The sequence below is a fragment of the Cibotium barometz genome, chromosome 14, assembly GCF_041138505.1.
Source record: "Cibotium barometz isolate CiBa-2024 chromosome 14, ASM4113850v1, whole genome shotgun sequence".
NCBI lineage: Eukaryota > Viridiplantae > Streptophyta > Polypodiopsida > Cyatheales > Cibotiaceae > Cibotium > Cibotium barometz.
The window spans coordinates 27468635-27482268 of NC_141059.1; the positions used below are offsets into that span (position 1 = coordinate 27468635).

At 49.2% G+C, this 13634-nt stretch overlaps 1 protein-coding gene across 1 annotated transcript in view; it reads left to right on the top strand.

Moving 5' to 3' along the window:
• RECQL3 (DEAD/DEAH box RNA helicase family protein) overlaps positions 1 to 13634 on the top strand; it is a 91717-nt gene that overhangs the window by 3160 nt on the left and 74923 nt on the right. The gene's annotated exons all lie outside the window — the stretch shown is intronic.

Here is a 13634-nt window from a genome sequence, read left to right on the forward strand (position 1 = left end):
ATTGTAAGAATAATAGGCAATGCAAGTGAGAAATGAAATGAAATGAAATGTTATATTAACGTCTTCAAAAGGCCAAAGTGACCTATGAGACCAAAGTTACAACCATGTGACATCTGATACACTATCTGGAAAAGAAAAGAAAGGACTGAAGGTAAGTATCTAGCCCTACAATACATCAGTAGGGAGCATCCGGAAGCAGCAACTAGGGAGAGTGGGAAGCTAATGCTACTAGTCAAAATGGGGTACAGGATACATGAATACATGAATATGGGGGAGTACAAAAGTGACAGTGAGTACAACAGTATATGGCTGGAGTGGTAATTATCCTAGGAGCTCTAGCATGGGTCTCTGTCAGATGGCCTGGATATCTGCCATAGTGAGATGCGTGGTCAGACGAGCCCGATGCCTCGCAATGATGCTCTGAATCCTCCGGTGTAGGCACCGTCTCTGATGTAAGGATCCGCGAACCCTCGGGCGTTTGGATCTGCCCAACTAGATAGCTCTCTCAACTAGAGTCCCACGGGGTGCCCACTGTTGGGCTGTCGGTTGTGTGTCCTCCCGGGTAGTCCCTCTAAAGAAGTCAGTAATCTGTCTCTGTGTGGACTCCCTGCCAGTCGGGCGTCTGCTCTCTGAGCCTGCGGATCTCCAAGAGATAAAAACCCAAGCATCGCTGTGATCACAATAGTCCATGACTCTAGCCAGTGGTCCAAATCCCTCTCTGAAAAGGCAATGGTAAAGCCCTCGAATCTCATAATATGCTGTGCAGCGACAGATGTAGTGCTCCTCCGTCTCTGGCTCTATCCAACAGATCTGACATATCTTGTCCCCTGGAGGTATGCCTCTAAATCTGCCTGTCTCTATCTCTAACTGATGTGAAGAGGTGCGGATCTGCCCAATGGCGCACCTCAATCCATGAGACAAATGGGTATCCATGTAGCTCGGTCTAAGTATAAAGCCATCCTCAGTGGTGCGGAGAAGATGGTCTCTATAGAAAGCCATCTTCGTCCCTAACTCTTGTGAGGGCTCTAGCCATGTCCTCCTAGTGTCCAACTGAATGAGGTCCTGTCTGATGACTACTAATCTCAGAATGTGTCAAGGTGAGAGAGGGTGCCTCTAGAGAGTACTGGAAGGGTGGAAGTCTGTCTAAGCTGAACTCGTGGAGCTCAAACCAGGATGCTATCTGCGCATACCAACATGAAGTGTCTCCCTCCATGGCTAGCTGATGAGAGGACTCTAAAGCAAGTCGTGCATACCGGTGTCGGGGAAGCTCCCAGGTGCTATGAATGAAGGACATTGATCTGGCAAGAGCCTCGACTACAATCGGTGGTGCTCCCATCTCGGCTCGGATAATCTCATGGGGTACCGAGGCCTTAGCCCGAATCATCCTGGAGATCATGGACACAAGTGGTCTCTCCATCGATCTCCATCCATCGTATGTGCGTCCTGATCGACTGTGACGATCTAGGCTAGGCCCCCAGATCTGTACTCCATATAGCATAGCCGATGTGACCAGCGTGTCAAAAAGCCACAGCTTAGTGCGTGGCTCCTGAAACTGTACCTGTGAGCACATCCTCTCTAGATCTCCTAGTGCTGCATATCCTCTAGTCAATCTGGCCTCTACTGCCCCCCCTCATGGAAAATGTGGGCCCAGTAAACACCACTCCAAGATATGTGTATGAGTCAACATACTCCACTGTCTCCTGCCCATATGTGAAAATAGGCGCTGATCTCCAGACCCACTAAGCTGTAGTGTTAAACACCATAACCTTGGTCTTACCAAGGTTAACTGAGAGCCCACTGTCCTGTGCATAAGCATCCAAGTGCCTCTGCATACCCTCTGGTGAGTCTGCTATAAGCACAATATCATCAGCATATAAGAGCAGAGGTATCCAAGTGCCAGCTAACTGGGCTCCTCTGTCCCCTCGTGTCCCAATATAATCAGAGATCTCATCAATGTATAGTCCAAATAGAGTCGGAGAGAGCGGGCAACCCTGTTTCACCCCTATAGTGGAGTGTACTGGCTGGGAGAGACCCTCTGAAGTCCGCACCTGCCCAACTACTGTCTCATAAAGTGCCATAATACCCCAAATGAGCTCACATGGAACCCCCAAGTCTTGCAGCCTGCGCATCAATCTAGCTCTGGGCACTGTGTCAAAGGCCTTGCGGAAATCCACAAAGCCACAGTAGATCCTCCTCCCATGTGCTCTGCCCTCCTCAATGATAGCCCTGAGGGTAAAGATATGATCCAAAGTAGAGAATCTCCTCCTGAAATCGGCCTGTCCCTGAGCTCGGACCCCTTGTCTCTCTGCCCATCTGCTCAACTCATGCTCAAGAGTAGAGGCATATAGCTTGGCCAGCAAGTGACCAATCATAATGGTGCGGTAGTTAGTCGGCAGGCTCGGATCTCCAGACTTGAGTACCGGCACAATCGTGGAAGTACTCCAAGTCCCAGGAAACCCCTCACACATGGCTCTATTAAACATGAGAGCTAGCAAGTCTGCAATCATATCTCTAGCATGTATGAAATGCTCGGCTACAATGCCCTCATGATCCTGTGCCCTCCCTGTATGCAATTTGTTGATGGTCCTCCTCACCATCTCTGCTGTGAAGAAGGTAGAAGTGGGTGGACAAGGCTTTGGAGGGGCCGGAAAAGAATAGAATCACCCCAATATGTAAGGTGATTTCAACCACCGAGGAGCATCATGATGCCATGTAAGACCTATGGTACTAGAGGAAAAGAAGATGCCATGGTCCCATTCCCGCATAAATATCACACGCTTCGCCTGCGCAGAACGAGAAGGCCCTTGAATGCGAGCCCAAGTAGCCATGTCAACCAACTCTTCTTGACTACGAAGAGGCAACCTCAATCCTGAAATACGAGCAGTGGAGCGGAGAAAGATGCTCATGGCCTCTGCAACTGTGATATATAATAAAGGGGCTAATGGGCAGCCCTATCGTACCGAGCGAGAAATCTGAAACCACTCTCCTCATCACCGCAAGCAAGAACTCTACTATGGGCATCAGGATACATGCATGAAACTCCCTTGATCCATCTTTGAGAGAAGCCCATATGACTAAGAGTACCCTCAAGGAAGTCCCAATCCACTCTATCATATGCCTTCTCAAAATCCAAGAGAAGAATAGCTAAGGGCTGATTGCTCGCTTTAGCCCATTCAAAATGAGAAAATGTTATCAAAGATGCTCCTGCCGTGTAAGAATCCATTCTGGGTATCATGATTAACATCCTGCAAAATTGGCTGCAACCTGATGCTCACTGCCTTAGCAAGAATCTTATAGGTAGTCCCAAGTAAGGTGATAGGTCTCCATTGGCCAATCAATGTCTTATCCCCGCTCTTAGTAATAAGATAAATAAGCCCCTCAGTGAGAGAAGAAGGCATAGAACGTGTGTCCCACATCTCCTGCAAAGCCGATGTGATCTCAGCCCCAATCTCATCCCAAAAAGTAATTTAAAAAATAGGGGAGAGGCCATCCTCCCCTGGACACTTACCATGAGGTAAGGCATGAATAGCATGACTGAACTCCTGCATAGAAAAAGGGGGCATCTAGAGCAGCACACATCTCCTCAGTGATCAAATGTGGCAATGCATTCCAAACATTCCTCTGTGCCCTGTGTGGTGCCCTGTGTGTGAAATCAGAATGCGGCTTAGCACTAAGAAGTTGGCAATAGAAATCGGTGGCAATCTGTCTAACCATAAGAGGATCTGAGTGAAGAGTGCCATGTGAATCCTGCAACTGCCTGACACTATCTCTGGCATGAGATGGGCCGTGAGAAGCAAAGAAATGTTTGTTACATTTGCCACCCATCTGTGTCCAAAAGGATTCCTTGGCATTGGAACGGTACTCCGCACGCTACTCAAGAGATTGATGAAGTTCTGCTCTAACAGTACATAAAGAATCTGCAACCCATTGAGCATGAGGATGTTTCTCGTGCTCTTTCTGCAAGGCAACCAATCTATGTCTAATAGCCCTTTCTAAGTCCAAGGCCTCTTGCCTCTTAGACAGGGCACATGTGTGATAAAAGTCACTAATATCACAGAGAGCAGATGCCAGGCTTTGAGAGGCCTGTAAGAAGTCATGAGATCCCAAGCATGCGACGCGATAGCTCTGTATCTGAAAACAAATGATCAGGGATGCGTACATGGGGTGTTGATCCATGGCAATTCGGATCTCTAATACATAAAACCACTGGGCAATGATCCAATTTGGAGGTGCCTGTAGCAATCAAAGTATGTCCACCTTTGTCAAGCACCCAATCATCCACATAAAATCTGTCTAACCGTGCATAGATACATCCTACATCTCTTCTCCTGTTAGACCATGAATAAAGAAGAGTGGATGGACTCCTCAAAATGTCATCCTCATGCCAACAATCTCTACCATGAATGGAGAGTATAAACCTCTCCCAAGACGCTCTTTCAAGAGGATGCACCAAGCCCTCATGTCCACCTCTTTTATCCGTTGGCATCTCAACCATGTCAAAATCCCCACCAATAATCCAATGGTCGGCAAGAGACATCAATGTAGTGAGAGATCTCCAAAAGGCAATCCTCTCACCTCTATGGTTAGGAGCATAGAGGTTGAGAATACCAATGCGTGTAGTACCCTGCATAAGAAGGATCCACTGCGCTCTCGTAAGGCAAAATGACACCATGTCCAATGATGCAAGGCAAGATCCAAACTGAAACAGAGATACAAACACCACCCTTGGTACCAACAGCCGGTGACCAAAAGGTGTGTCCCGAGAGAAGCTTGCCTGATCTCCAACACTGACTAGCATCGAGTTTATGCTCTTGAAAGAGCAATAATAGGTCCACCTATGACTCCACAATGAAGCTGGGTTTTTACAATTTGTTTCCGTCGACGCGGAAAAAAACCCCCAAGACCCTGAATGTTCCAAGAGACAATCCTCATAAAGACTCAGAGTAGGAACGACCAGATCTTGTGGTCGACGAAGGACCCCCTTTTAGAGTATGTCTTGCATAGGTAAGGGAGGGAAAATCTGACGATGTAAACCTTACCTCTCTCCCACTCCGGGGAAAAACCAGGGCTAGTCCTCAGAACTGGAGAGGTACCATGACAATGCGAATGTGCAACATCATCCTCAAGGGTACAGTCATCCTGTAATTGTAATGCAGCATCCTCAAGGGTACAATCATCCTGTAATTGTAATGCAGCATCCTCCTATGAGGGATCCAGATCATGTGCCTGCAAGGCCTCCTCCTCCAAAAAAGGAGCAACATCCTGCGAGGCAAGAGCTGCAGAGGGGTTAGGGTGCTCCACAGGGGGTGTGGGTGAAGGGGCAGGTACGGGGGTCCGAGGGTGCCTGCCATCCCTAACCACAACCCAACGCTGTGTGCTCTGCTGTGGCAAAGGAGCAGCTAGAGTCTCGGCATCTGTAGAAGGCCTCTGATGGGTAGGACCATGCCGCCTCCTAGCATGGCCCCTCGATCTGGGACAATCTCTAGCAATGTGACTCTGTCGACGACAAATCCTACACTGGTTAGGTCTGCCTGCAATCTCCATCCTCTGGCGGAAATGAGATCCGTCAGGTCTTTGAAGCATAACATGATCATCAGTAATCGATGGATCAGGAACAAGCACAAGGACCCGGGATACACCATCAAGAGTGGCGGTAACGGCCGCGGAAGCTGAGGCGGGAGACCTCGAGAGGATTGGTACCTCTAGAACCTGGCCAAAGGATGCCCCTATTGGAAGCTAAAAGCTTCCAATAGGACCGAGGAAGAGCAGGGAACTGTAGTGAGACCGGGGTAAGGCGCTGATCCTCCACCATTGGATCAAAGTCCACCTGGTAATGAAAGAAAAAAATCTTCCTAGGACCAAGAGGAAAGGGGTTGCTAGCCAAAGCCTGAGAAGTAGCTTTTGAAGAATGAAAGTCCACCTGGGAGAAGCCTCGACCAAGTAAATGAGTATCCTGAAAGTGCACAATCAGCTCCAAAGGGAGAGCTGCTAGAAGCCATTCACGGGCCTGCGAACGAGAGGGGTGGGAACCATAAACTCTCGCAACAAGGGTAGTCTGGACCTCAAGGTCAATGTCGTGCTGAAGAGAGGCGAGTTCGTCTTGTGAAAAATTGATGATTCTCCCGGCCAGTGGGGGTGATGAGAGATTGGCTGCGGCAGAAAAAGCCATAAGACCAATCAAGAAAAGTGGGCGGCCGACTTGAATCGAGATAAAATAGCTGTTGGGAAAACGGGAGCAGAGGAAGGGGGGCAAAGGCGGGGAGCAGCTGGGGAAGCAAGGGCAAAGGGGCAAGTGGGGGCAGCAGAGGAGCAGGCAAGGATTGAAGAAGGCAGGGGGCGGGTAGCAAAGGGGGAGGCGGGGCAGCAAAAGGGGCAGGCGAAGGCTGGCGGGGGGCAGCAGAGGGGCTGGCGGGGGCGGCTGAAGGGCAGGTGGGGACTAAAGAAAGGCTAGCGAAGGGCAGGTGGGGACTGAGGAAAGGCTAGCGAAGGCTGCAAAGGGACATGTGGTGTCACCAACCTGGACATTTCCCAGTCTGAAAGGGGTCTGGAGGACTCCAGGATGTTTAAATATTTGAAAATGTACAAGCTTTGGGAATGGGGGATTATCCTAGAATACAAAGGACCACACTCCTAAAATTTAGGAGAGTTGCTATTTTTGGCCCGACTCTGATGGAAATTCTGTTCGCGTCATTACATCTGGAATTGAGCAGATACCAAGAGTTGGCAAAGTGCGTATGACAGAATGTCTACCAGTTGGGATATTTTTAGAGAGAAAGTTTATGGAAGGACCCATCTCTTAGATTGGGACATGTGGCAAGGAGGTGGACCAAAGTGAGACAAGTGGCCTGACACTTGTTAGAAAATGGATCAAAGTGAGACAAGTGGCCTCACACTTGTCACTTCAGCTATTGTGTGGCTCTCCACTTGTCATTGTAGCCTTCTCTTGCCATTTTAGCTCATGGGAGGCCCAAATCTATAAATTGGAGCCCTCTCTCTTCATTAAAAAAGGCTCTCTTGCTGCACACTAGCCTCTACCACCGTTGAAGGCTTCCCTTATGATGGCTACTCTCTTTCTCTCTCTCTTGAAGGCTGCCCATGAAGAATACCTTCTGTTGGGGACTGTTTTGGAGGCTTCCATCGCGAAGAAATACTGAAGGCAAGGGTATTCAATCATTTATTATGATTTCTAGCCATTGTATGTGTTGTACCAGCATTTGTACTTGCTGTACCTGCTGTACCAGCCACCGTACCGGCTGTACCAGCCACTGTACTTGCTGTACCAGCTTCTGTACTTGCTGTACCTGCTGTACCAGCCACCGTACTTGCTGTACCAGCCACTGTACTTGCTGTACCGGCTGTACCAGCCACTGTACCTGCTGTACCGGCTGAATGGAGAGTTGTACTTGCTGTACCCTTTCTATTGCATGAAGACCTGTGGTTTTTGGGGAAGAATCAGTACCCACACGGAGGTATATGGATCATATTGTTGGCTCGGCATTTCTACAGCCTATGTTCCGGCTCAGTTGCCTTGTGTTGGGCTGTGTTATGGCATTTGTATATGGATAATCCGGCATCTCCCGTGGGGAGAGTAAGGCCCTCAAAGCTTGTACATGATATTATTCTCCTTGGGTAATAAAATACTCCAAGGGGGGGGTCGGCCCATTCCGGCCTCTATGCGGTGTCACACGTGCAAGCTCCATTTGCAGCATTTGTGGATGTTTTGTCCAGCTTTATGTTTTATGCAAAGTGATGATGGATATGTGTTAAGGCTGTGGCCATGTTTAAATGTTTTAATATGCATTGATGGTATCAACAAGTGTGTCAAAGGCCCTAGTCCCCCGGGCACCGCCGCCGCGAGTTTCAGGCGGGGGGTTGCAGAAGGGCAGGCGAAGGTAGCAATTGGGTAGGCGAAGGCAGCAGAGGTAGGTGGGAGCAACAAAAGAGCAGGCGGAGGCAACAGAGGGCAGGCGGGGGCAGCAGCGCAGGGTTACGTCACTTCAGCACGTCGTCACTCACACAATCATCGGGGCAGCCTTGTTTCACCCAAATAGTGCTGGAAAATCTCCGATGATGTACCTCTTGGGGCGCTCACTCGTCCGGTGATGGACTCATAGAGGACGATGATGCTCCAAACCATGTCAAATGGGACTCCGATCTCCTGTAGACGGTGTAGGAGGTGGGCTGGGGGTACAGTATCAAAAGCTTTGCGGAAATCCACAAAGCAGCAGTACCTCTGGTGTCGTGCTCTACCCTCCTCGATGATGGCACGGAGGGTGAAGATGTGGTCAAGGGTAGAGTAGCTCCTCTGGAAGCCAGCCTCTCCTAAGGCTCTGCATCCTTGGCTCTCTACAAATGAACTGAGCTCCGCCTCGAGCACTGATCCATAGAGTTTGGCCAATGTGTGGCCAATCATGTTCGTCCTATAGTTATTAGGATCAAGTGGATCTCCGGCTTTGAGGATGGGGGTGATGGTGTTGGTGGACCAAGAGGGTGAAAATCCTTCACAAAGGGCTCTATTGAACATGTAGGCTAGTAGGGGCGCTAGGGTATCATGAGCATGCGAGATGTACTCAGCAGTGAGTCCCTCATGATCTTGGGCTCGCCCATTGCGTAGTCTACGAATGGCCTTGAGGACCATGTCCTTTGTGAAGAAGGTGGAGGTGGTGGGGCGAGGGTTTGGTGGTGGGGTTAGGGGTGGGGGCAGAGAGAGAGAGAGAGAGAGAGAGAGAGAGAGAGAGAGAGAGAGAGAGAGAGAGAGAGAGAGAGAGAGAGAAGAAGAAGAAGAAGAAGATTGTATTATCGTCCACTAGGGACCAAAAATGACTGATGGGACCAACAAACTAGTACAAGACACAAAAAAAAAAAACCATCCTCAAATAATTTGCGAGTTGTTTGGCCAACTCATCTTCCTCAGCCTGGCTCATCTTGTAAGGCGGAATGCTAACAAGTTGAGCACCAGGGACTAGATCAATACAATGATCCGTTGCCCTTTCGGGTGGTAAGCCCGATGTCAGCTGCTTAGGAAATACATCTTGAAACGAGTCAAGTAACTTTTTTAATTCTATGCTTTCAAACACACTTAATTCATTGACATCCATAGTAGGTATGAGACATGAAGAAAGTGGAATCAAGACACAGTGGAAAGCAATATACAAAGAAAAATCCATTATATTTCCAAAATCAACGATATTTACAAGAGGTCCATGAGAGGGATGTATACAATACTGGGTGTTCCTATGTTCAAAAGAAAAAGTATGACTAGGCCAATCTATTTGGACCTTAAGGGTCTTAAACCACTCAATCCCAAATAGCAAGTCTATATGCTCTAGGTGCATAACATAGCACTCCATAATATCTTTTTAGTCTTGAATCTGGATCGGTAGCCTCTCCACCTTTCGATCCACACTTGCCGACCCGCAGGTAGGCGTACCTCGTAGGTATGATCGCTAGGCGTTGTGTCTAGATCCAATTTCTGCACAAGTCTGTAATTAACAAAGTTGTGTGAGCTTCTGGGGTCCAGAAGAATGTGGATTCTATGGCCATTCGCTTCTCCATAAACTCGGAGAGGATCGTTTAAGCCAAAAACCTTAGAGTTGAACAGACAATCAGAACATGAACTAGGTCGAGAAAGTACATTGACTGAAGTACCTGTCAAAGACAACTGGTTGGCTGCCTTTGTCTTGGGTCCTACGTTCATCTTAGTACCCTTCTTCTTCGGGCACTCGTTATGCATGTGTCCTTTTTATTCGCAGATGAAGCAACGTCCCTCCTTCTTGAGTTTCAAAGCCTTGAGGAGACGGTTTTTCTTCGTTGGAGTCGAAGTAGAATTCTTCGAAGGTTGGTTTGAAGGCTTTCCTTCTGTCGTGCTAGTCATCGGCGCGGAGAACTTTCTTTTGTGCTTGTTCCCTTGCTCGGTTATGGGTTTGGTTTTGGAAGAGACCATCATATCATCATAAATACAAATAGAATAAATGGCCTCGTCCAAAGTTTTGCACTTGTTATTTTTGACGTGTAAATGGTACGAGTGCGGTAAACCTGCTACGAAGAAACCCAAAAGAGTAGTAGAATCCATCTTTGTAGCTTTCATCTGCAAGTATCTAAATTTGTGGAGGTAGACCTCATAAGTGAGGTTCTGCGAGGTCATGGTCAAATTGGCAAACTGAGTAACTATATCGTAGTCATCCTCCTCCTTGAGGAATTCTTTCTTGAAGACTTCTTCGAATTGTGCCCTGGTAGTTGGTTTAGGTTTGAGTTCTTTCCACCAGAGCAAAGCTTTGCTCGAGAGGAAACTTGCTGCCAACTGGATCTTTTTGTCATCGCCATATGGATGAAACTGGAAGTGGACCTGCCACTTGTGTAGCCACGTGTCCACAATCTCCTTGGTACGTTGCTTTTGCTCGCCCCCAAACTACTTCGGAGTAATGTTGGGGCCTAAAGGAGACGCCAAGGTATCCATGCCCGAGAGAGTAGACAGGGTAGTGGGGTCAATAAAGAGATGGAATTCTACAAAGCCTGCATTTGCGCGGTGACCTGTGCGTGACGCTCCGTGAAGAAAGAAGCCTCGAAAGTAACTTTAAACTCTTGAAAATCAGATTTAGTTACAAAATCTTCGAAAAGATCGTCACATCAGCGGCCTCGGTAGCTGGCAGGTCTTCACGTTCGGGAACAGTTTCCATCTCCGATTCTTGGGTCGACATCTCGAGGAGAGAGAGTGAGAAAATCTTGGCTGCAAGCAAGAGGTGATACTAGAGAACTCCAGGAGGCTTGTGGATAGAAGCCCACTATAGGGGTATTTTATAAAGCCCCGATTTAATGTGGTGCTTTTGTAGATGGCTTTTATAAAAGCCACACTAAAAAAAAAACACAAGGCATACATAAAAGCTACCCGTTAAAAAAAAAAAACCCACGCTAACCTTTCCGTTCAAAAAAAAATAAAAATAATGGTTCTATGTTTTTGTTTAAAAAAAACGTGAGGTTCGAAACAAAACGGAAAGCAACTTGAAGGATAAAAGAAACGTGGCTAAAAAAAACGGTGCTTTTGGCTGCCCGCCAACTGTCGACTGCAGGGGGATCTCCGTCGTCACCCACGAACGGCAACGGTGCTGCCTAAGTTTCGATGCTTCTGCACGCCCGACAATCTGGCTGCCTGCTGCCCGATGGGTTCTTGCCCTTTGTCGACTGGTCTGGCTGCTTGCTTCCATGCATAGCAGACATCTCCCTCTCTCTCTTTCTCTCGCTGTTCACACAGCTGACTGGGTCACACAGTCGACAGGCTGTTGCTTGACTCCTTGCTAAAAAAACAACTCTCTTCGTGTGCAGTTCAAATCGACCCTTTGCAAGACCAAAACCCAACTTGGGTTCCAATGATGCAAATATAAAACCGTACACTGAATTCTGAAAAAAAAAACAGCCGTATACATGAAAAATAGCAGTCATCTTGAACTCATACCTCTTTCTTCTCTACCTACTGACTTGCACGCTCTTCGAGGCATGCTTTGATACCATTGTCAAATCCCCACGGATCTCCTCATAGAGCGCTCCTGAAACACGTTTCGAAACCTACGAAACAAAGCGAAACAACGTGAAGAGGGTGCAGGCCTGACTCACCGCCCAACCATGACAGCCATGGGCAAAACCCACGAGTCTTGGCTGTCCCCACCGAGCCACGAGTTGAGCTAACTAGCAAGACGCACTGACCAATCTCTACCCCGTGACGTTCCATACCGCCATGGAGCTACCCTCAAGGGCCTCGAGACTGCTGCCGGCCTTGGCTGCATGAAGCAGGTGCACGTTTGCACTAGATCCAGGCTCCAACCGTAGAGCTCTCGCAAAGACTTGCGAGACTCTATGAACAACTGACTAACCTTGGCCACCCTTTTATAGGCTCTTGGCCGATCACCGGGCATCCACACTTGGGCGCTCGCCCGTCCATACTTGGGTGCCCACCCGTTAGTCTATCCCTGGCCCAGCTCGCCAATCAGCTTGCCTAGCTCCAAGCTTCCCCAAACCTCGAAGCTAGTCTTGTGTGCGTGTTGCACACGGTAGATACACTCTGTGCACATAACAGGTGAGGTGGCCCATCTGCCTGCAAATGAAACATTGGCCCCACTCGCTGAATGATGGGGTCGCCCCGAAGGCATGGGATAGATATGACGAGGCATTGTCTCAGGCGAGGCAATACAAATGCGAAGGGATGGAATCCCGATTGCCCATGTGAGAGACGAGGCAGTAGTGGGGGGGGGGGTTCCATCACTCTCCCAATGGCTCCACCGATCATTGAGTGAAGAGAAAGGTATTCTGTCTTGAGGCTTGGGAAGCCTGACACGCTAGCCAGTGGGTCGGACACGGGGTCGAAGCGGTGTTGCCACCGTGCAAAGATGGCTTGGGCTGTATGGAGTGCAACGGGGCTCTCAATTGCATGACTCGATCTGACACCGCTGGCGAGTTGAACTCAACTTGGTAGTAGCCACATCCCAGAGAATGAATGTCTCTGATCTTTGCAGGCCCACCGAGGAGGCTCGCCTGCAAAAGAGCTACGAGTTGTCCGTGCGCAAGGCTGCTACAGACAATCTTGCATACCAAAGTGGAGGCCTCTAATGATGCAACAGTTGTAGTGAGGAGCTGAAGGTCCGCTTCAGAGAAAGATAAGCAAGTAACGGTAGCCTTGGTCAGGGTTGAGGGAGCTGCTGCCATGGAGACCAAAAAATGCCGAGACTTGTCGAATGGAGAATGCCCCAAGAATTGAGAAAGTTGCCTGAAGAAGACGGAGGTGGCAAAGAAGTCGGAGGAGAAGCTACGGAGGAGGGAAGGGAGAAACATGGGAGGGGGGTGGAATGCGGGAGAAGAGAGAGAAAAGGGGGGGAGGGGGATGTAGCCGGGGAACAGGGCGAAGAGGGGGTTGGGGTAGGGCAGGCAAGGGGAAGTGAGCGCAGGTGCGGAAAGGGCAGGCCAGCGCAAGCAGAAAAGAAGGAGGTGGTAGGGGAGAGGGGGCGTAGAGGGGGGCCAAGCACATTAGGAGTGGTGCGGGGGGGTGGAGGGCAATGCCGGGGAGGGGGGGGAGGGGGGGGGGAATGCGAGGGATGGAGGGGGGATGCGCAAGTAGGCGGCGAGGAAGAAGGGGAAGAGAAGGGCGGGGGGGGCGGGGGGGGCGAATGCGAGGGATGGAGGGGGGATGCGCAAGTAGGCGGCGAGGAAGAAGGGGAAGAGAAGGGCGGGGGGTGCTAGCAATAGCGAAGGGGGGAAGGGTGCATGCAGTAGGAAAAAACGCTGGAGGGGGGGGGAGAGCTCACCGATCCGCGCTCGTGGAGTTGTTCCGAGTTTTGGAGTCTGTAACATCTTCTCCAAGAAGATTGGCATAATGTAGACATAAACCTCTAGCGTTTGTTGGAATCGAGTGATCCCGTGCATGCTTTTGATGAGCACTGCCATTTTATCCGCAACGTGGGGCTTACAATTCAAGCTTGTAGGCTGCTGCACTAATGACCCAAGCTTGGCCAAATGATCAATTAACTCTTCATTCTCATACATCTTTAGATTATTAAACTTGACCTTGAGGAAGAGTTAGTAATATGATTACCAAAGATTGTGTCTAGCTTTTCCCGGATCTCCTTAGAAGTGGACTTGAAGTCGATATG